General features: G+C 41.3%; 1 protein-coding gene across 4 annotated transcripts in view; it reads left to right on the plus strand.

Annotated features, from left to right (window-relative positions):
* LOC307224541 (uncharacterized protein) overlaps positions 1-24,283 on the plus strand; it is a gene marked incomplete at its 5' end in the record, with an annotated part of 127,428 nt that overhangs the window by 51,534 nt on the left and 51,611 nt on the right. Inside the window, 2 exons of one of the 4 annotated variants that reach the window (XR_013842594.1) lie at positions 10,648-10,758; positions 17,535-17,661. The exons of 1 other annotated variant lie outside the window; for it this stretch is intronic. Of the gene's footprint in view, positions 1-10,647; positions 10,759-11,842; positions 11,914-13,379; positions 13,619-17,534; positions 17,662-24,283 lie in introns of those variants that run through there. 2 more of the 4 variants (XR_013842595.1, XR_013842596.1) reach the window with 2 other exon arrangements.

Here is a 24,283-nt window from a genome sequence, read left to right on the forward strand (position 1 = left end):
TACATTTATAAATTATCTGATCTTCACATTTCAAATATGCCCCCTTTGGCACAGCAGATGTAATGAGCAGCCTGCAGTCGCCCGGCCTGTGTTTCCCTTTCCTTAATTGCTCCTGGAATTAAATAAGGAGGCTCTTCCAAGTTTTTTGAAAAGCAGTTAAAACACAGCCAGTTCTAATGAGCCAGTGTGTGGACACCAAGATTTCCTCCTCTCTCTTTAGCACCACATTTACGCCCTCCTTTCTGATGGCTCTTGCTGCTTCCTCTTTATCGCCACACAACATCAAGCACTATAGCTCAAATTCATGTTGCAGAGAAAACTCTGCACTATTAGAGGAGAGATTGTCTTCCTTTCCTCTGTGAGGAGTTTTGCTTTATTTCCCTAATGGAGGAGCTGGATGTTGAACTGCTAAAGCCATAACATTTAATTTTCAACTTTTGTCCTTTACAGCCTATTAACTCAGAGGCTGTTTCTCTCTCCCTTTCCTCTTTTTTCAGATGTGAATTGATCTCATTGCGCTCCAGCGAATAAATGGCCCTAGAAGTCCAGAGCATTTCCACATGTATTGAGCTTGTAAATTAGATCCTCTTTTCTTTTTTTGAGGGCTCCGTCAACACTAGGATGGAAAGTGTGAGCCTTCTGCAGTTGTGAGAGATTCCAGCCTATATTTTGACTACTGAGGGGCCTTTGATAGTGAAGACACTGTTAGAGTATGCACAATGTACTATAGGGTTGAGTTCCCTCATGTCTGGGGGCGGGATGCGGCCTCTAGGCCTCTCTGTCTGGTCCCTGGGACTCTCCTGAAGCTTGTTCTGAATCAATCACCTGTGATTCTAGGAGAAGAAAATCCCACTGTGACAGCTGAGATGCCACAAAACACGCAACTGTTGCTGATGGGACAACAAGAAATACCCCTTCAGCCAGCCTTAAACCCTGGGAAGGGTAGAGATACTCAGACAAATACCCAGGATCCAAGTCTCTGAGTTTTATACAGTTTTAAATTGGGCCTGGTAACATATAGACAGCTAATGCAGATGCGACAGAATAGGTGTTTATATGAGTGCACACTGAAATGCCACTGAGTACTCTGGCAGCAGCATTCTGCACTAGCTGCAGTTTCTGAACCATTTTCAAGTGTAGTCCTATGTAGAACACATTACAGTAGTCAAGCTGGGAGGTTACCAGACCGTGTATAACTGTGGCCAGCTTACCCAGATAAACATTTTGCTTCTTAGACAGCCTAACTAGTGGTGGTGAGGACAAAAACAAGATCTGGGGTCTGCACAACTGACCTTGGGTGTAAAAGTGGAGACCAGGGCTACATCTACACAGCTATAAAAAAAATGCTCTGAAAATGGGGGTGAGCAAGGAGGAACCCATTTTAAAGCTCACAATGGAAAATTCCACAGAGTTCCAATTTCAGCTCCACAGCACCATCTAGTGTCACTTCTTTTTACTAATGTAGCTGAGTCCTAGAGATGGTTGGAGGCAGGATTTCAGTAGACAGGATGCACATTTTATCTTTCCATTGCACTTGGTTATTAACAGTGTAGCACAAGAGATCTATATTTGCACGCCTGCTGCAGAGAAAGCTGGTCCCTTTCTAATGGCAGCACAGAAGAAAATTCACACACACACACACACACACCCCCTCTTTTACCCCACACTGGGGCTTACTTTTTAAAAATAATGTGGAGGGAAGGAATGGACAATGGGGTTATCCATGCATGCTCCTGGCAGTGGGTGCCTCCTTCGCTTTGTTGTTGTTGTTGTTGTTGTTGTCGTCCTCCTCCTCCTCCTCCTCCTCCTTTCTTCTTCAGTTTATGTATGAGGTTCCTAAGGAGGAGAGAGATGCACTTGGGCAGAAAGAAAGAAAGAAAGAAAGAGGGAGCTATATGCGTGTGGTTGTGTATATGCGAAGTGTGTGAGTGAGAGAAACAAGGAGATGCATGTGTGTCAGCGATCTGTATGTGTACAATGTGTGCATTTATGTGCTGTGCGCATGCAAGAGAAGATGTGATTGGCCTCTGTAAATTTTCCCTGGTACCAATGAGTGTTCTACCTTCTCTTGTTTGTAGACAGCAACAGCATTGCATGTTTTCTGTTACTGTTTATTTATATGCCCCCTTTAAGCTCGGTGTGTAGAAAATCAATAGTGTGTGATTCCCAGAAACAGGGCCAGCAGGACATAGTCCTCACCCCATGGTAACCATAAGGTGGTGTGGGGGCAAGCAGCAATGCTCCAATTTGCTCTAAATTTGTGCTAAGCCATGCCCTCTATAACAGACACTGGTAATTTTGTGACTGGTCCCCTTTGCACCAGTTGTAATTTTTAATTCTTTACAACTCAAAATAATAAAACGTCATCTTATAAGCTGTTAAACATTTTTATTTTTATTACGTATTTGTTATTTTTACCATCTTTTTTACAAATTCAACAGAAGGAAGTGGGTTCAGGAAGAGGAGAGGGATGGAAGAGGCATTTTACAATTTATCAAAGTATGAGTGCCAGCACCTTGTTTTTTTGGTGATGTATAAATGTATGGTTTATGCATCATTTCAGATATGGAAGATGTGCTTTAGAAACCTCTGTAGGAAATCCTGTGGATAGTAGCATGCTGTAAATTCTATCAGGGCAAGCAGAAAGAACATACTTTGGCCTTTATCTATGAAATAATGTTGAAAGCACTGCTTTCTTTCATTGATAAGGATGCTTCTAGGACACAACAAAGTCAAGGTTGTTTTTTTTAATGGTTATGTAATTCAATATCTGCTTCCGATTTGGAGGAGAAAGGAATCAGTGAAGCTTGCTGGTAGTTAAAGTTTTATCTACTGAAATTTTATCTAGGTAAATGAAAATTGTGAAGGATGGCATAGCAACCTCTACAGCTTCCCTTGGTTAAGAGACTTGCCTTCTAAATCCATAGCTGTTTTATTAATCCCCAGTCATTTTTATTACAAGTGAAAAATCCTTGTCAAGTGACCAGACATTAGTGGAGTGCGGATTGTGTTCAGTGAATAGATGGATATGGTTGTGGGAGGCTTCTCTGGTAAGCCACTCTGTCTAGTTCATCTCACAAAACCATTGTGAAGCAAAATTGCCACCCTGAGCTCCTAGAAATGTCGTGTCACCTTGGGCATAGCAGTATGCTGCTACCTCAATTTCCCTGTCTCTTTAATGGGGATAAAGAGGGCAGAAGAGGATAGCATTCATTGTATAGCCAAGCATTTTTTTGTGGTCAGCCCACAGAACATGGCTGCCAGTAGGTCTTCCAGAAGCAGCTCTCGGAGAGCTGACCATGATGAATGCCAGAAAACAGCAAATGTAGGATTTTGCAAAACTAGGTAGAGGGTAAAGATTGCAGTGGCAAAATTGGCTTGAATATCAGAGGGCACACAAGAGACTTGCAAGGTTTTGTTCCAGTTTTATTGTAATATTATTTTAATTAACTCTGAGTGGCTTCACCCACAAGCTGCTGAAGGGTGGGCTAAGAATCGACCAATAAATAAATAAAGATGGCAGATGGTCTCCTGATAGCTAAAACTCTTTTTTCTCTCTCTTTAAAAATTAGATGCCCATTATACTTTGGATAAAGTGACACCCTTCCGGCAGAACAGTAGGGCACAGAGAAGGCAAAAGTACACTTTGCAGTTTTGAAAAGCCATAGAGTTGAGAGTTTCTAATTGAAGCTGAGCTGCAGCTGTGGGGGCAGATGGGGAGCCATGCTAGTTTCTCTCTGGGGATCTGATACAGCATCAGTGAATTTACTGGCGGTGTGCATTTGCTTCTCCTCTGCTTGCATATCTGCAAATAAAGCAAATATTACAAAAGCACCATACAGTGTGTAGCAGTGCGCCTGATCATTTTTACGAATCAGGGAGGTTTGGTCGGCGCCTTCATTATATACATCTTTAGGTGCCAGGGGAAAATGTTCCTTTTTAAATGTATTTGTGGGAAGGGGTGGGGAAGTTATTGGGATTTTTTCTTTTTGTTGTTTTTAATCTTGCATTTTTATGTTGTGAACCGCCCTCAGATTGACTGATGAAGGGCAGTATATAAATTTAATAAATAAAACTATATAAATAAAATAAAAATCCAGTAGGAAGATTGTACTAGATGGTAAGGCCGCTGGCTGCCTTACTAAATAAGGATAGATTATGGTAGGGAAAGAAAAATTGGCCATTTCCTATTCCTGCCAAGAGAGCTACAGTTCAGCTGCAGCTCCCATCAGCACTGATCATTGACTATGCTGGTTGTAGCTGATGAAGTAGAGTTGGAGTACAACATTTTGAGGTTCACAGGTTAGCTGCTCATCTTGTTTTAATATCTCATGAGCAGTGATTTCAGACTGTGTTAACATTTGGGTAAAGCTTTTACGTCTAATTCGTGGGTAGAAGTTACACTGCTTTCATCTGCTCTCCTGTCATAAACCTGCAACTCAACATGGATATGTTCCAGTTCCTTGCCTCTGACATAAATCATGTATTGCCTGAACTTTAGGACAGATTTGTCCCATTTGCAGTTTTGGATCTCTCTGCTTTAAAAAAACATATTTTTTTAAATTATGGGATCTCTGTACTTTTATGTAGTGAAGATATTGTACTTTCCCTAGGGTTACCATATTTCAAAAAGTAAAAACCAGGACACCCCAAAAGTTGTCTGGCTTTTTAAAGGAAATCCCCAAAATTGTTGAGCTTCAAAACCCCAAACCCCCCCCCCCCATGATTTTTGGATTGATTTGCCTAAGATCCAGGACAAGGGCCATATTCCGGAAATTCACCCCAGACGTCAGTTCTGCCTTTGAAATCCTGGTAATATCCGGGAAAATCCAGACGTATGGCAGCCTTAACTTTCCCTTAAAAAGAAGTGTGATTATGGTTTATGATGTTTTTGTTAAAAAAGGAAAGGGACAAAAGGAGTCAGTTAAGGTCATCCTGCTGAGATCTGAGAAGATGTCATTGAATTCCTGACATATTGGTGAGCAGCAGATAAAGCGTGTGAAATATCTCCTAAGCATCTGGTTGTTTTATTTGGGGTCTTATACAGCTGGCATTCTTGTTTGCAAACAGCAAAATCTACAGATTTAGAAGTATGCTGAGCTTTGGAGATAATGGCTGTATACACACCTTGCATTAAAAGCACATGACTCCCTACAAAACAACCCCCGCCCCCACCATCCCCTCCTCCTAGGAATTATACCTCTGTGAAGGGTAAACTAAAATTCTCAGGATTCTTTGGAAGGGAGGCAGGAGTCTGGTGTGTTAAGAGCCAACATTGTTGCAAATTCGTTCTGTCTGGCTTGAAATTTCCAACAGTTCACCCACCAATTGCATATGGGGCTGAGCTATGGGAGTCCTTGTCATTTCTGAAGTTAATACTCAGTGTCCTCCAGATATGCTTGCTGTGCTTTTAAGATCAGAAGTGGGAGAACTCCCAGTGTCTTATGACGTCTTCACTTACTGCTTGGGTTACAGTCTGTGGATGATGGGAGATTTTCCTGGGGGAGACAGCAACCAATCTAATGGAGTAAAGTGAGTTTTCTGAGGTTCATTTTACAGGGTTAATTTAACCACTGCCAAGTCCGAAATTGAGAACAAGCTTCACGATTTGGAAGCCCAAAACAATTTGGCAGCATTAGCTGACTCCAAGTTCTCTGTGGTTTCATACCGTAAAATCGCAGTAAGCTTGCAGAGAGTACCTGTCAGATTTGAGTGCTCATTCTCAGAGAAGAGCTTTTTCTGCTTTATGATATCAGACAGTTCACACAGCCGTCTTGAAAGGGCAGAGTAAGGCAGTACAGTATGAATCAAGACACTGCATTTGTGGAAATGGAGATGTACAAAATCAATTTTTCTATATTTCCAAATGAAACAAAATATATTGCATCTGTTTGTTCATTTGAGCTCTATTTCGCCTTTCAATCCAGAATGGGCTCCAAGGTGGCTTACAAAAAATAATACAATACAAATGCATATATTGTTTCAAGGCACTGTTTGGTTGGTTAGAAATGATCATTATTCAATGCAAAGTATTTTCTCTCTTAGCTGCTATGCTCTTGGTGTTGCTTTTGGATGCTCAGGTGAAATCATGGACTAATAATGCTTCTTGCCAGTTTCAAGTTGTTGAAAAGCTACAATGATAAGGTTCTTATTCAGGTACATCTAGTTTTGAATGGGCAGTGTGTGTTTTTCTATGGGGACCATTCATTCATACAATCCCCTCAGTGTTATGTTCCCATATTAGTTCTAGTAAGTGATCTATCATTGATGTAGCCTGGCTCTAGAATCATAGAACTGTAGTGTTGGAAGGAACGCAGGAATCTAAGGATGAGTAAGGGCCATGTGCGATATTATAGTGCAGTACAGTGTAAAATAGTACAGCACTCTGGTAGTTGAGCACACGACAGGCTCTGTACTCACCTGGATGCAATCTTCACTCACTACAAGCAACCAGATGAGTAGCTAATGGCATGTCTACTCTGAAAAGTTGTGGAGAGGTGCTTCCGATGATCTTCACTCATGTTGCAGCAAGCCTAGCACTTAAGATGCTTAACATTTTCAGCAATGAGAGTCAGTCATAACCAAGTGCAGGCTCTGAGTCATTAATATAATTGTCATGTTTCAAAATGTAATTCTGCTTTGGGCTCTGGAATCAATCTTCCCTTTATGCAACGGGGAGTAGTGAGGTTGGAAATGTGCTTTTACAGAGCTGGGAATCTTTCTATGAGCCCATGTCTTGAGTGTCTTGTTTTAACGAGCAACACAATGAAAATTGGGAAGATGAAAAATGTACTTCAGTGGAGCAATTGCCCACTGTTGCATGTTCAACAAATAATTCTGCTATGATAGTACCTGTGAGGATTACATGGAACTATAAACATGTGGATTAGAAACTGATTAATAGCTGATTCAGTTCAAGTTTATGCTCTTGAAAGATATGTGCAAATATTTAACAAGAGAACGAAAAGTTCCTTATCTGTATAATAATCAGCAGGAGAATAGCAGCACAACTTATCCTTCCGCAGCAGAAGGCTTTGAAAACAATGCGACCACTTGAATCGCTCTCTCCATCTATGTACTTTAGAGGTCACTGCTACACTTCAGGTGTTTCAAAGGTGTTGAATTTAAAATGAAAAATGAGGTCTGCTGATATTAAGTGCTGGAGCTAATGATGTGAGGCTAATGAATTGTGACCTGTGTTATTACAGTGAAATATTTACAACCATTGGAAATCTCAATTAGATTACTGGCTTTCTGCTTGATGGATTACAGGGGGGAAATGGTGCCTTGGGAGGACTATAAGAAATCTTAAAAACTTGTTGGAAAGCTGCCCAAGAGACTCTGAGAAGTAGTTGTAAGAAAAGTATGCACTACCTGCCCTTTGGGTATGGTTCTTCAGGGAGCCTAGATGGGCCTGCTGTTCTGCTCAGGTCAAGATTTCGGAGCAGCAGCAGATTTGCAAGGTACAGTTTCCACCATTTAAATGGAAAAGCAGACAGAACTAAAGGCAGGACTGTCATGTGTGTTTAAGCATGCAGTAGCAGCTACCCCTGTGGTGAATTCAAACTTTTCTTGCTGTACATCTTGACTGACTAGATAGGGACCTGCAAAGGTTTTTTTCCCCATTTGAATTTTCTGCAATTCAACTCCAAAAATTTTCTTTATGCCCTGATGCCACAAAAACCTATAGGGTGGAAAACACAAAATGCTTTGATACGCTTAGACAAATCTTCTGCCAGGACTCAGTCCAACCTTGTGGGAGCCACAGGCAATAAATGAGCCTTCCACCCACTTCATGCCTCTTTCCACTTGTGAGTTGTGGGTTGTTGTTGTTGTTGTATGGCTATGCATGAAATGTGCATACAGCCCCTGCAGCCCAGGAGTTAGGCATCAGCTGTGGCTGACACCCCAGGAGGTCTCCCACTGCTGACCTCCAGAGCCCCCTGTTCCAATCTTCATCTTTCTTTCAGTTTATCTGCTTCATTTATGAATCACTTCCCATGAAACATCCCAAAGCAAATTACAATTAAAAGTCAACAATGAAAACACATGTAAAAACAATTTCAAATCCAATGCAGATATAACCTGGGAGGAAAATGGGTACTTAGACTCCATTGTGGTTGCCTGTTCACCTTTTCTAGTGGTCTAGCTGACCATTTAGAAATTTGATTGGAGGCTGATTCTTGGCAGTTCTTTACACTTAGGCTTCGTTTAAAAACGGTTAACTTGAGGATAGATGTTTAGAAACAAAGCAACAGTAGCGGTCTCTTCAGGGTTCATTGCAGGGGGAGCAGAATCACAGACCCCTCTAGGTGGCACTGTTAAAATACATCAGAATATAAGCGGCTCATCTTAGTATTATGGGTAGGGAGCGAGAGGAGAAGCAGTCCTTGTCCAGAGAAAGTGGTCATTCAATTAATTCATCTCCCCTCCGTTAAGCACAGAAGCGTTCAACTACTACTCCTCTGCCAAATTGCTCCCACCTCTGTTACAATCCCCATCCCAAAGTTCTAAATTACTTGCGGTTCAATGATGCATCACACATTCCCAAACTATGTGCCTCTTCACCTAAGGAAATCCATTATACTCCATATACAGAAGAGTTGAGAGATATAATTGGTCTCTGGTGCTTCAGGAATACTTGAGTTGTGTTTTTAACCCCATATTTTCCTTCAGAACATATCCAGGCATTCTGGTATTACAAAAGAAGATAAGAGTTTGCCACACAACCCTCATTCTACACTTATCAGTAATTGATCTTTTAGTGTGGCACCTAAACTTTGTAATTCCTTGCCTGTTGACATCAGGCTGGTGTCTTAGAATCATAGAATCATAGAGTTGGAAGAGACCACAAGGGCCATCGAGTCCAACCCCCTGTACTTTTCACTGTACTTTTTTTGGCACCTGCTTAAAACATTTTTATTTAGGCAAACCTATCCCGCTACAGTGGTACCTCGGGTTAAGAACTTAATTCATTATGGAGGTCCGCTCTTAACCTGAAACCGTTATTAACCTGAGGTACCACTTTAATTAATGGGCCTCCCGCTGCCACCACACGATTTCTGTTCTCATCCTGAAGCAAAGTTCTTAACCCGAGGTACTATTTCTGGGTTAGCAGAGTCTGTAACCGGAAGTGTCTGTAACCTGAGGTACCACTGTACACAGATGTGGTGTTCCATTCCCCTTTAGTGTTAATGTTAATTATTTTTAAATGTTTTTAATTTTTCAAAACTGGTTTTAAAAAATAATTTCAATGTTTCCGCAAACTGCATAGAGGTTTTCCTGCAATAAAATGATGCTTAAATTTTGTTAAATGAAAACTGGGCTTTGGGTGAAGAATGGATAGCAAAATTATTTTGAAGAATAAATAAGGATGGGTTTTGAATTTCAAAAATGGGGAAGAGGCTTTGTTTGACTTAGTGCAAGTATAGCAACACAGAATTGGCTTCACATCTTATTTTATTAGAAGAAGCTCTTCATTTGTGCCTGAGAAGATAGAATATTGATGTCAAGAGGCACTGGGCTGTTCAGCGGTGGGGAAACCAATTCCTTTATTTGGATGACCTTTGGCCACTTGCATTTGTAAAATATATTTTCATCATGCCAAAAGTGCATGACAGCAGAAAACTGCAGGTAGCTTGGATTCTCTCCTCCCCCTTTACTTGAGGTCTGTGTTTCTTTCATACTCTGACCTTGAGTGGAATGCATCGAGAATTCTGAAGATTGCCCTTTTAAATTTGGGGTACACAACATGAGATGTTGCAAAGGTAAGACAGAGTAATCAACAGTCAAACAAGCCTTTTTGATGGTGTCTGTTTTTATGACCTTGTGACTGTAAAAAAAGAAAGAAAGCTAGATGAATATATTGACTGCTAACAAGCTCCAGAGAGGAACCTGTGTGCTATATTTGCAGTTTAAGGGGGAGTGAAAGTACCGGTATGCACACAGACAGTTCATTTTTCCAAGGGATCTGGGTAAAAGTTGAATATTGTAGAAGTCATCTGCACTTTGAGCAGTGCCATAGCTGGGGAGGGGGTGCTACTGGGTTTTTGTTTTTGTTGCCCTGGGGTGAAGCCTCCAGAGGTGCGCCATTGAGGCTCCAATCCTCTCTCTCTCTCTCTCTCTCTCTCTCTCTCTCTCTGTCTCTCTCTGTGTGTGTATGCAAATGCTCATGGTGTGTGTGTGCCAAAGTGGGTCTTTGACCCAGGTGAAATCAAGACTAGTTTCGCCCCTGCTTTGAGCACTGAGCTGAAACAGGAGTGTCACTTTTCCAACTTCCTCCTTCAGTCTTATGTGTTTTCCAAGGAAAAGAAAAGTATGGTAACCACTCTCACTACTTTCAAGAGGACAGTGAATGGTGCAGGGTGGGGTGGCAATCGAAGATATTATGGGTGACAGGAGAAGATATCAAGGCTGCCTTTGCAGTCACAGGCACCATGGTGGTAACCCCCATTTTGGAGTATGCTCCCCGCAGAACAGCTTTAGGGTGAAAATTCTTGGTAACTTTGTTCATATGATTTTTAAAAATTGTAAGCTTCATTGTGCTTCCTTATAATTTCCCCCCTTTCCCTATTTAGAGCCGGATAATTATTTTATTATACATTGTTTTCTAAAGATACTAGTAATTTAAAAGTCCCTTCTTTCCAGGATACAGAAATAACTGGTGCTGCAGCAATTAAGAGAGGCTGCTCAAGAGGCAATTAACAGTATATATGTCACTAATCTCCCAGATGCTGTCAACAGGAAACAATATAATGGGTAAGACCTTCAAACAGGAAATGTTTAATTAAGATTAAAAAAGACCTATGCCCTCCCCCCTCAACTTCCACCACAAGAGCATCTGAAGGATCATCTTGTCCTAAGGAGAAGAAGCAGTAACAACTTGTTCTAAACAGATGTTGTTTTTCCCCATTCTATTTTTTAAATTTTTTTAAATGGAAGCTTATTGTTGTAATAATCCTATGTAAACTTCTCTGTGAGGTCCTCCTGGAAAGCAGAATATGGACACTCTAGATAACAGATAAATAGAATAGATAATAGACAGATATGCCGAACAGGGCTTACTTGTGAGTAAACATTCCAGAAGCATCTTGCTCTCAGGATGGTATTGTTGGATAATATAATGCTATTCCAAGTGCCATGTGAATCTCCTATTTGAATTCCGCTTTCAGCTCTGGAAAAGCCCTGGCTCAGCAGATGTAAAGACCTCTAGCAGTGAAGCAAGCTGGCTGAACAGTGTGTGGCAATCTGTGTGAGCGACTTCACTTCCACAAGCACAACTCAACATGGGTTGATCTGCAGTATCCAGTGCTGTTTTTCTAGAAAAAGAGGTGCCAGAACTCACCATGAACCTTGTTCTCTTATAATGGCAATGGTGCCCACCTGAGGGGTGTTGGAACTGAGTTCTGATGAGATCTGCTGAGAAAAAGGTCCGGCAGTATCCCACAAAACAAGGCTGACTCCCCTCTCTGAACCTCTAGCATGAAAGAAGAAAGAATAACGAAAGCAGCTTTCTGAACAATAATTTCTCTTGTAGTTTGACCTCCTCTTCTGGAACTTTCAGAGGGTTGTAGCTCCGTGCCAGAGCACATGGCCAGCAGCATTTGCTGCTTTTTTAACCTGAGAGGGCCCGGCCCGGCACATGACCACTTTATTAGAAGAGCTAGGCTCAAGCAATAACTGGTCCAAGATTATCTAGGAAACTTAGTTGTGTGATAAGGGTTGTGCATGCTAAACCACAACACTACTCCACCAGCTCACTATTCTATGACTTACAGTTGACCCTAATAAATGCTAAACTGATGATAAATTTAATGAGGACTTTTCTTTCTTTTTAAAAAAGGGAACTGATGTGGAAATGTGAAGTTAAGATTAGAAAAAAGAGAAAGAAACTGAGAGAAACAAAACTGATAGATTTGCCTGTCCCTATTCGGTGTAGAGGGACGCAGGTGGCGCTGTGGGTTAAAGCCTCAGCGCCTAGGGCTTGCCGATCGAAAGGTCGGCGGTTCGAATCCCTGCGGCGGGGTGCGCTCCCGCTGCTCGGTCCCAGCACCTGCCAACCTAGCAGTTCGAAAGCACCTCCGGGTGCAAGTAGATAAATAGGGACCGCTTACCAGCGGGAAGGTAAACGGCGTTTCCGTGTGCGGCTCTGGCTCGCCAGAGCAGCGATGTCACGCTGGCCACGTGACCCGGAAGTGTCTCCGGACAGCGCTGGCCCCTGGCCTCTTAAGTGAGATGGGCGCACAACCCCAGAGTCTGTCAAGACTGGCCCGTACGGGTAGGGGTACCTTTACCTTTACCTATTCGGTGTAGAACACTAGAAATAGAGGAAAGTATATTTAAATGGAAAATTCAGGTTACCAGTAGTGAGGTGGGGGCAATAGTGGAGGGCCAGCTGTTGGTACCAACCCCTATTGTGAGCTTCTCAGAAGATTCTGGCTGGCAGCCCTTGATAGCTGCAGAGGTGCTTAGAAGTCCAACAAGAGCGGCAATATCAACTCTTCTGATTACAGCCTTGTGAATCCCAGGACTTTTCAAATGACAAAGGCTCTCTGGGGTGTCCTTTTAAAGTAAGAGAGCATCTGTGTGTTGTATTTGAATGCAGTGTTTAAACAGAAGCAGCATGTAGATTCCAGTTATGTTCACCATTTATAACACATCAAGGTTTTAGAAGAGGCACCACAAAGCCGAGATGAATTTTTACTGAGGTTGCAACTACATGTGGAGTGGGAGACTGGTAATTAGAATCTCCTGTGGATTTTCTGCTTGCCTGTTGTTGTTGTTTTAAAAGGATTAATAGTAGCCAAGAAGGACCGGAATCAGATTGGGAGTGTGGCACTTAGAAGCGTGTGAAGTTTCACCTTTGCTCGCTGTGTATCCTTTCCCCATTCAAAATGGCTTCCCAAATCTGCTATTTTCCCCTGCAGGAAGCAGAACCAATTTTAATCAGGAAAATAGGAAGACAAAAAGTTACCTCTGCGCCACTTCAGAAGCATGGTTCAATCGGATTCAGGGTCCACTGCAGTGGTGCCTATTAATCTTTCTTTTTAAAAAGCTGTGGGATAACTTAATCATGCATCTCCCATGTCATGACTAGTTTGGCAGTGATAGGAGAAATATGGGAGAGCATCTTTATGTGTTTTGCATGAGATCTGATAGCTGAGAGTACTAGTGGAAATATAGAGTTGAGATAACAGTTGCAGTGGGTCGTTGGGCGGAATGTCTCAGAAGGATACCATCAGTTAACAGAAGGTCCATTTATATAACAAAGGGAAGAAAAGTTGGAAAGAACAGCAAAGGTTGCAGGATTTTGATAATGATATATCTAAATGTGTTTTCTGATCTTCTCCTGGCCTCTGCACCTTTTGGTACTGACCTAGAAGGCAGCATTCTGCGTGGGTTAAAAGGTTATTTGTGCAAATAAGGAAGAAGGGTTTGTAGCTAAGAAGAGGAAATCCCAGCTGATAAGAGGATTCAAATTTTCAGGGGAATATAACATGTTTTTCAGGTGAAGGTTCAACAGATGAATGAAACATGATAATTGAGTCTGATTCCGTTTGTGAGGATTGTTTAGAAAATAGGCTATTAGACATTGTGAAATGTTTTTAATGGCAGCTATTTTACAGAGCAGCCCCAAGCGCAGCAACCTGGCATAAATTACACCAGACCCAGAGTCTGTCCAGGAAGGCCTGGGATCAGGCAGCTGCCCAGTGGAATAGAAATGAGCCAATGAAGCACTGAAAGCCAACTTAGCATCACCATAGGAATTGTGCCCACCTGTGAACATGCAGGTCCCCCACTGCCCTTCTCAGGTGTGTGTGGACTGCAAGTGTACACAGAGACAGGACATGGGAAGTGGCTCAAAAATGGCAGCCCAGGAATGCAAGCAAACAGAACGGAGCACACACAGCATCCCTAGGAACTCTCAGTATATCAGCTGATACACACATGTACCTGAGTCTAAACACCCCAGAACAAGCCCTCAAGGGTGAGTTATCACCTGTGCCTTTCTGCATTTCCTTTTGACCTCATTGTTACAATCCTCCAGCATCATGTATATATGTGTATGTAATTAGGGATGGGGAAGAAAAATCCATTTCACATTTAAAGGTGAACCTACCCAATCCACACTTTCTGAATCAATATGTAAACTGAAACACAGCAATATTTTGAAAGTCACACTTACTTGAATTTTGCACTGCTGTTCTCCAGTCAAGTAATGTGTACAAAAAATGCATATGCAAACATAAACTGTGCATAAAACTGTACATTATTAAAAATAACATGCAAAAATGTATATTGGGATGAATTACATAAAAAATGTGCATATTATAAGAAATTCACACTCAAATGCTGATGAATTTTCATGAGGACTTTAAAAAAAGAGCAAAGTAATGTGGAGAATGGAATTTAATATTGGAAAAATGAGAAACTGAGATTTGCTGATCCCTACCTGCAATTCAGGGTAACACTCCATGCACCTGATGAAATGGATTGTAGTAAGTTTTGAAGTGTGAATGTATTTCCACAAAAAAGGAACAAAAGAAAGCCTGTATAATTTGGTGTTACATGATTTCACACTGTTTCAGAAATGGGCTCTTTCAGACCCTGCCTTCTAGGCATGGGATCATTTTAGAATGTTAGAAATTAACACACACACACACACACAGAGAGAGAGAGAGAGAGAGAGAGAGAGAGAGAGAGAGATGCTTGTTGATTTCACTCACCCTGTACAATTCATTGCTAGTCTCCATCATAGTTACTTAGCAGAATTTTCATAGGTCCCTGGGATGTGTTTTCAAATATGTTTGTTTCTGTCAAATTGTTCCTATCTCTTACATACAAAACTTTTCTGATCCTTACTCTCTTGCCATGTCTCATATGTCATCTGCCATGACTGGCCTGGATACCTGGAATACAGCCTTTAACAGATATCTCTCCTGGATATTGTGACTGGATGCTTCAACCTCTGGCTTTCCTCTGTTCCTGTCCAAGTCCTATGACTTCCTCAGCTGTTTCTGGTCCCAGTCTGTCCTAACCTTATCTGTCTTTTTGCCCTGAAATTATAGGGTGCTGCCTTGGATACTGATCTCTGGCTTGGTTATCTGAATTCTGCAATTGTTTAGGTCCATAGTACCTGGCTATCCTGTTTAAGCTGATCTAGATAATTTAGAGCACCTCCGGACTGTCAGTATTATCTGGGCATGATCCAAGAACACACTTGGACATTTCGCTTTGAGCAATTAAAAGAGCTCTGTCAGCAAAGCACAACGATCCCCATTATAAAAATGAACTGTTTCCAATTAGGACAATGACAGGGACATGAATTCAGATGTGTGGAACCAGCGAATGATTAAAGGGAAGACGTATAAACACTCTGCTAGCAAATGGGGATGGATGCTTATTGTTGTATAACTGTCCTGCAAACAAATCAGAAAAAATGCTCAACAGAGGGTAGATATAATCTAACCTCCATAGCCTTTGATTCTTCGCAGATGAAATTAGGGGCACCCATTGCAACAGCTGCTGGAGAGCAGGAGTCAGCTTTCTCCCACAAACCCTGCTTGTGGGGTTTCTGCAGATGTGCTTTCTGGTCAGATCTAACAGGGTTGTTATGTCCTTCCCACTCTAAAGGTCATTCTCTCCCTGCTAAGTTACAGAGTAATCCTAACCATATCAACTCAGAAGTAAGTACCTGTGAATTCAATAGGGCATATTCCCAGGTTAAGTGGGGCTACGACTGGAGCCTTAGTTTTTCTGAGATCCTTGTCTTGCTCTGGCCATTCATAGATGTTACCCAAATAATAATAATAATAATTTATTTTTTATACCCCGCCCATCTGGCTGGGTTTCCCCAGCCACTCTGTCCCACCCCCCATGCTTCTTACCACTTCATGGGGAGTTTAAGTTTCCATAGGAAGGTGCCTTAGTCAAACCCTTAGTTCAGCTAGCCCAGTATTGTCTCTAGTCTGGCATTTTGTTATACCGTACTTTAAGTTGCGACATGCTCCTCTCAGTTGTTCTGACTGGCAGAACAGCTCTTTAGGAATTCAAGTGGGGTGTCTTTTCCCAGTGCTACCTGCATATGTTGTCAGGGAATCAAACCTGACACAGGTGCTCTGCTACTGAGCAGCTACAACTGTGGCCATTCCCTTAAAAAACGAAGCAAGCTTCTGGTCCTCATGGTTCCGGTTGAATGTAAACAGGACCGTAGAAAGCTGCCTTACACTCAGCCTGACCTTTGGCCCATTGTAACTAGTACCATTTGCAGTACTGTCAGCGGGTTACCAGCAGGGGAGCCCGAGAACTTTGTACACCCCTGAGCTTCTTAGAGGATGAGTGGGATACAAAGGTATAAAATATGGGTGGCTAATAAAAAGCAATACCACTCCCACATCACCCTGTACAACTGGCCAAAGAGGATACCCTGGAGGGATGGGCTTTCTCAGATGGGCTTTTTGGGTGAGTGCTGCTGTGCCACACTTGCCCCAGCACAGCTTTTCCAAGGAGGCCAGTCAGCTGCAGGAGAGACCAGGGTGCCTGCAGCCTTCATTGCACCACAAAGGTGTAGAACCCCTTGCCTCGAAGGCCCCCATTTCCCCTTCTCCTCACCCAGCAGCAGTGGCGTAGCGTGGGTTGTCAGCACCCGGGGCAAGGCAAGTAATTTGCGCCCCCTAACCCATGGATTTTAGTAGGGGCAGAGAGCTGCTAGTGCGAGTGCGCCCCCCGATGTTGCGCCCGGTGCGGCCGGCCCCCCTGCACCCCCCACGCTACGCCACTGCCCAGCAGCAGCTTCAGCACCTCAATCACCTGCCTCAGTACTGTCTCGCTCCCAGCCATGGCAGCAGCTTTGTGCTATGCTTTGTGCTATGCTATCTTAGTAAGGCCAGGTAATGTTGCCTGTTGTTTTAGCTCCTAACAAATATGAACATCTGCAGTGTGGAACCTGGGAAGAGAGTACTATGTGACCATGGATGGCAGCCATTTCTAGCCTAGCATGATTGCCTAGGGTTCCATCCTTTGTCATGGTGACTGATTATTCTACCGTATCCCACAACGCCCCCCCCCAAAAAAACCCCACAGTAGCAATGTACCACTAAGAAGGCAGGAACACTTTTAGTATTACTGGCCAGTGAAACAGTAGTTTCAGCAGTGGCATAGCTGAAGACCTAACTCCTGACCACTAAAACTAATCTTCTCAATAGAAAAGGGGGAAATAGGCAAGCTTACCAATCTGTCTCTGCTTACACATGACAAATGGCCGTGTATGTTCACGTATTTCCCATCTCTCAGACGAGGGAGAACACCAGCATGTCTTGATTTATTTCACTAAGCAAGGGAACATAGGAATTGTCATCTCAGGTAATAGATGGGCTTGATACTCTGTTCTTGGCTTTTTTGTTTTGATGTTCCAGGGAGATATATATAATGCTAGGTGGTACAATTATGAAGTAACCTTTACATAACTGCATTTCTTTTCTCTCCCGTCTGCCGTCTATTCTTTTACTATGTTTTTTGCTTTTGCTTTTGGATAGGATAACTAAAAGTGAACGAAAAGAAAGATGATATAGGCATTCTTTTAGATTGTTTCCCAAGAAAAGCATCCATAAGTGCCTCCAAACTGTCAGTATTTTGCGGGAGGGAGTCACACCAGAACTTCACGTTTGCGCAGCTAAGGGCATTAAAGGGCTCTGCCACCCTTGCAAATCAAATCCACTTAAAAACTTGGACTTTTGCAGTTTGGAAAGTGATGGGCAAATGTATTGAACAGTGTGGGATGAAAGAATGATGCACAGGAATATATGGGCTGTGTACACGCGATACAGCACAGTTCCCCCCAAAAGAACTGTTCTGGAAATTGCAGGTTTGTGAAGTGTAAACTACAGTCTCAGGATTCTTTTCAAGATGTATGTGTGCACGCGCTTGCTTTAAATGCATGGTTTGTATGCAGCCATGGTAAACACCTTGCAAGCAAATCAGAACGAATCTTCAATAAAGACCAAACTCTGGGAATGTTGTGGGTAACAGGAGAGGATATATTGATTAATATTATCCTTCCTTACTCGTGCTAGCAAGTTTCTTCATACAGCAGAGTGCATTCCCCTATTACACAGCAGGAAGCTGGTTGCAGACTCATTAGAATCTCTTAAGATAATAAGCAATTCAATCTGGGTTGCCCAGATTGGGATATGTTCCTGGTAATATCCCTTGAATATCTCCTAAAAGAATAAAGACACAACAGTCTTATTCATAAGTAACAAAAATAAGTTTACAGTGGTACCTCGGGTTACATACGCTTCAGGTTACATATGCTTCAGGTTACAGACTCCGCTAACTCAGAAATAGTACCTTGGGTTAAAAACTTTGCTTCAGGATGAGAACAGGTGGAGGAGGCGCGGCAGCAGCGGGAGGCCCCATTAGCTAAAGTGGTACCTCAGGTTAAGAACAGTCCTCCAGAACGAATTAAGTTCTTAACCCCAGGTACCACTGTACTCACGATCAGGCAGAGCACAGTGTGATCCCTGAAGACAGGCTTTAGGATTAAAGTTACAAATAAGTACAAATAGTTTTACCCCATGTGGGAGGTAACCCAGTCTAAGTGAAGCAGGAAGCAGGCAGGATGAAAAAGAAGAGAGGTGGCTATGTGACTTGGCCTTTACCGGGTCTGGAAAGGTCATGCCCACCTACTGGTCACATGCAAAGAAAGGATGCTCCAGCCAGGTGTAACAGGAAGTTCGACTGGCTGGACCAACATTCCCTGCATGTCCACTCTAGCAAAACAGATAATGTTGTATTTGACTGCTCCAGTGGATTACATCCCACACAAACACAGTCTAACCATGATGTACACTTTTGTGCAAGCAAATTAAAATGACCCCAGGTGGCACAATGGGTCAGTGTGTCTGGCTGTTAACCAAAAGGCTCAAGCCCACCCAGGGATAGCTGTGGGCATTGCAGGGAGTTGGACTGGATGACCCTTTGGGTCCCTTCTAAATTTCAACTCTGTTTTTCTGAGAGTCTGTGAATGCTGTATAAGCAGATTGTATTGAGGAGCCCTGTGTGTGAGTGTCAGAGAGAAGGAGGCCTTCTGAAAGTTTAATAAAATTTTGGCTGGAGCTGAGCATTGGACAGAAGATCACCTGATAGAGGACCAGAACAAAAAGCATTGGACAGAAGATCACCAAAAAAAGGAATACTGGACATAGCAAAACTACGCTTCGGACTGGACAATTCAGAGATACCAACAGAAGAAGAGCAAGCATTGGGTGCAGATATTAAGTTGGAATATTAATGGACTGAATTCCCCTGAAAAAAGGCGCAGAGTCTTTCATTTATTGAAAAAGGAACAATTGGACTTGATTTGTCTACAAGAAACACATGTGACAAGGCTACATAGGAAAATACTGAGTAATAAAAGATTGGGCCATGAATTTATTTCATCAGACAAAGTTAAAAAAAGAGGAGTAGTACTTTATGCAAAGGAGAGCCTATCACCGAAATTTATATTTAAAGATGATCAAGGAAGATTTGTTGCAATTGAAATTCAATCACAAGGAGAGAAATTTTTGATAGTAGGCATTTATGCACCAAATGAGGGAAAATCGGAATTTTTTAAGAAGTTACACGAGACTCTGTTGGATTACATGGACTACAATATGATTCTGATGGGGGACATGAATGGAGTGGTATCTACAAATATGGATAAGGCACAGATACAGGTAATTATTAAGGATGGTAGACTACCAAAAACTTTCTTTGATATGACTGACAATATGGATTTAGTTGACACTTGGAGAATGAAGAACCCTCTGGGAAGAGAGGGAACGTTCTTCTCTGAAGCCAAAATGACATGGACAAGAATTGACCAAATTTGGGCAACTAGAGGGCTGGCTCCAAAGATCAGAAAAGTGGAAATTTGACCTAAAACTTGCTCCGACCATAATGCTGTGAAGATGGAAATGAAACTAACACCAATTGGTTCCTTTAGATGGAGAATGAACGACACCTTGTTTAGGAATGAAGAAGTGACTAAGAAGGCCCAAAAAACCTTGAGAGATTATTTCGAGATAAATATGAACACCACTGTTGAAAAAAGAGTAATCTGGGACGCAAGCAAAGCGGTCATCAGAGGATTTTTGATACAACAGAATGCAATTAAGAAGAGAACTTTGAATGAAAAAAAAGATAAAATCCTGGAGAAAATAAAGGAAGGAGAGAAGAAACTGAGAGCAAAACCAAAATCACAGGAGATCCTGAAAGAGATAAAGTTACATCAAGTACAATATATGAAAATGATGAATCAGGAAATAGAATGGAAGATCAAGCAAATGAGACAAAAGACATTTGAATCGGCAAATAAGTGTGGAAAATTGTTGGCTTGGCAATTAAAAAAAAGACAAAAACTTAACATTATTACGAATTTGGAAGTGGAAGGAAAGAATATACAGAACCCAGTTGAGATCAGAAAGTGCTTCCAGAGGTACTTTAAACAACTATACACACAGGAGAAGCAGAAAGAAATGGACATTGATCAATTTCTGAAAATAAATGGACTACAGAAAATCTCTCAGGAAAATAAGTTAATGTTGAATTATAAAATAACGGATCAGGAAGTGGAAGGGGCCATACAGAACATGCAATTGGGTAAATCTCCAGGACCAGATGGTTTGACTTCAAGATACTACAGATCTTTGAAAGAATGGTTAACACAACCATTGAAGGAAGTCTGTAATGAAATATTGGAAGGGAAAAAGGCACCAGAGTCGTGGAAGGAAGCCTATATTACACTTATACTGAAAACAGAGGCTGAGAAGACGCAGCTTAAGAATTACCGCCCCATATCTTTGCTTAATGTGGATTATAAAATCTTTGCAGATATTTTGGCTAAAAGACTAAAAAAGGTGTTAGTAGAAGAAATTCATAAAGATCAAGCGGGCTTTCTCCCGGGCAGACATTTGTCTGATAATACGAGGCACATAATTAATATCTTAGAGAAATTACAAGTGAATATTAATACTAAAGCAGTTCTGATATTTGTGGACGTGGAGAAAGCCTTCGACAATATTTCTTGGAGTTTCATGAAGAAAAACTTACCAGGGATGGGGGTTGGTCAAGGGTTTGGAAATGGTATAGGTGCAATTTACTCAGAAGGCTAAATTAATTGTGAATAATGTAGTGACGGAAGAATTTAAGATAGAGAAAGGAACACGACAAGGTTGCCCAATCGCTCCATTACTTTTTATATCAGTCCTGGAGGTTCTTTTAAACATGATTAGAAGGGACCAATTGGTTAAAGGTATACAAGTCGGAGCTAAACAGTACAAATTGAAAGCATTTGCTGATGATTTGGTATTGACATTACAGGAGCCAGAGTCTAGTACTAAAAGAGTACTGGAACTAATTCAAGAATTTGGTCAGGTAGCGGGTTTTAAGCTGAACAAAATGAAAACTAAGGTGTTAGAGAAAAACCTAACTGTGATTGAGAGAGAGAGGTTTCAGAAGGAGACAGGATTAACACTGGTTAAGAAAGTGAAATACCTAGGGGTTAATATGACTGCCAAGAATGTGAACTTATTTAAGGATAACTATGAAAAATGTTGGATGGAAGTGAAAAAGGACTTAGAAATGTGGTCCAATCTGAAGCTATCATTGCTAGGCCGAATTGCTGTTATAAAAATGAATGTATTGCCTAGGATGCTGTTTTTGTTTCAAACATTGCAAATTTTGGATAAAATGGATTGTTTCAAGAAGTGGCAGAGAGATATTTCTAGATTTGTCTGGCAGGGCAAGAAACCACAAATAAAATTTAAGATACTAACTGATGCTAAAGAAAGAGGTGGATTTGCCCTGCCAGACCTTAAACTTTATTATGAATCAGCCGCTTTTTGCTGGCTGAGAGAATGGTTGCTTCTTGAAAACACTGATGTGTTGGATCTAGAAGGTTTTAACAATGTATTTGGCTGGCATGCATATTTGTGGTATGATAAGGTTAAAGCACATAAAGCGTTTAAAAATCATATCGTCAGAAAAGCACTGTTTAATGTCTGGATAAGATATAAGGACTTGCTCGAAAATAAAACCCCAAGGTGGTTGTCACCAATGGAAGCGAAGGCTCAGAAAAAGCTCAATATGGAAGCCAAATGGCCGAAATATTGGGAAATTCTGGAACAAGAGGGAGACAGATTAAAACTACAGAGTTTTGAAAAACTAAAAAATAGAGTGCGGGATTGGCTCCATTATTATCAAATAATGGAGGCATATAATCTGGACAAAAAAAATGGCTTCCAGGTGGAAAAATCAAAATTGGAAATAGAGCTGTTAGATCCCAAAAGTAAGAACTTGTCAAGAATGTATAACTTGCTGTTGAAATGGAACACTCAGGATGAAACGGTAAAATCAGCTATGATTAAATGGGCACAAGATGTTGGACATAATATTATGATGGCTGACTGGGAACAGTTATGGACCACAGGTATGAAATTTACGGCATGTAATGCCTTAAGAGAGAATATAATGAAAATGATTTACAGGTGGTACATGACACCAGTCAAGCTTACAAAAATTTACCATTTGCCCGACAATAAATGTTGGAAATGTAAAGAGACCGAAGGCACATTCTTTCACCTTTGGTGGACATGCCCAAGGATTAAGACTTTCTGGGAAATGATTTACAATGAAATGAAAAAGGTATTTAAATATACTTTTTTGAAGAAACCAGAGGCCTTTCTCCTGGGCATGGTTGGCCAGCTGGTGCCAAGAAGGATAGAACTTTCTTTATGTATGCTATAACAGCAGCAAGAATACTTATGGCAAAGTACTGGAAGACACAAGATCTACCCACCCGGGAAGAATGGCAGATGAAGGTGATGGACTACATGGAACTGGCGGAAATGACTGGCAGAATCCGAGACCAGGGAGAAGAGTCGGTGGAAGAAGATTGGAAGAAATTTAAAGATTATCTACAGAAATATTGTAAAATTAAGGAATGTTAGAAAGATGTTGGAATGAAGTTACATGGCTTTAGCAGAAATGTTATAAATAATTAAGTATAATAGATTGTAATTGGATTAAAGGAAAAAAATAATGTTAGAATTTGTTAAGTTAAATGATAGGATAGAAGTTTGAGGAAGATGGAAGGGATTTGCTGAAACAAATAATCGAAGTGGAATACAAAAAAAGGGAGGTGTGAGGTAGTCGCTGAAACAAGTAAAAGAAAGTTAATAACATTGAAAGTATTGGTTGTGTTTCTTTTTTTAAATTGTTTTTGTTTTATTTTTGTTATGTATATGTAATATTTTTGTTTTTGTATTGTATGGTTTTGTTATGTTTAATTCTTTTTCTTTTTTCTTTCTGTAAGTTTCAAAACTTTAATAAATATTATTAAAAATAAATAAAATAAAATAAAATAAAATTTTGGCTGGAGCTTTTTGCCTTACAGAAAGCCTGCATCTGCTGAAATTTCTTCTTCCACCCATCTATTAAACATGCTGGAACCCTGATCTCCTTTGCAAGTTTAAGGCCCACTTTTAGTCTGCCACACTCACCACTCTTTTGATAAGTACTGGGAGGGTGCGGGCTGAACAGGCCATCAGTGAGAGTGGAATACAAGCTTGTTGTGTTTGTACAGCCAACATGTGCACCTTTATTCTGAGAGCTGATTCATGCAAGATAGCCATCTGCTGTTTTTACACAGGAAATAAAAGAAGGTGCTGTTAGCATTTAGGCAAGTACAAGGCACCTGGCACAGAACCCGGGAGGCATTTCTTCAGTCCAGAAATGGAGTAAGCAGCTTTGTTCCTCCTCAGCTGCCTGCAGAGAGAGATACAGCTAAGGAGGTATAAAACAGCCATACCACTCTGGTGAGGTATGCATGAATTAGGCCTTAGTTAAATCAATCGCTGATCAGTTGCATAATGGCTTTTCCTGTGCTCTTATCTCTTTGCCACTTTTCCCCCCTGATAAAATGTCAAGGGGTTTAGCAGAAGCTAATGTGCAAAGACCTAGATCTGCTTGTGAGATCTGCCGTGTGTGTGTGTGTGTGTGTGTGTGTGTAATCCTTCCCAAAATACAAGCAATGCTTGGTATTAGGAATTTCAGCTCATGGTCTCTGTTTCTGCATAGCGTATAATCAGCTCAAGAGCAGAATATCTTTAGTACATTTTTATCTACAACCTTCAGTACTGAGGGGATGGAAAGAGAATATTCTGGTGAATTCTGACTCAGATGCACATGGGTGCCAAAGACTGTCCTGTGCTTGAATTTCTCAGAAGCCATTTTGGTCTTG

This window comes from Podarcis cretensis, assembly GCF_951804945.1.
Source record: "Podarcis cretensis genome assembly, chromosome: 9".
NCBI lineage: Eukaryota > Metazoa > Chordata > Lepidosauria > Squamata > Lacertidae > Podarcis > Podarcis cretensis.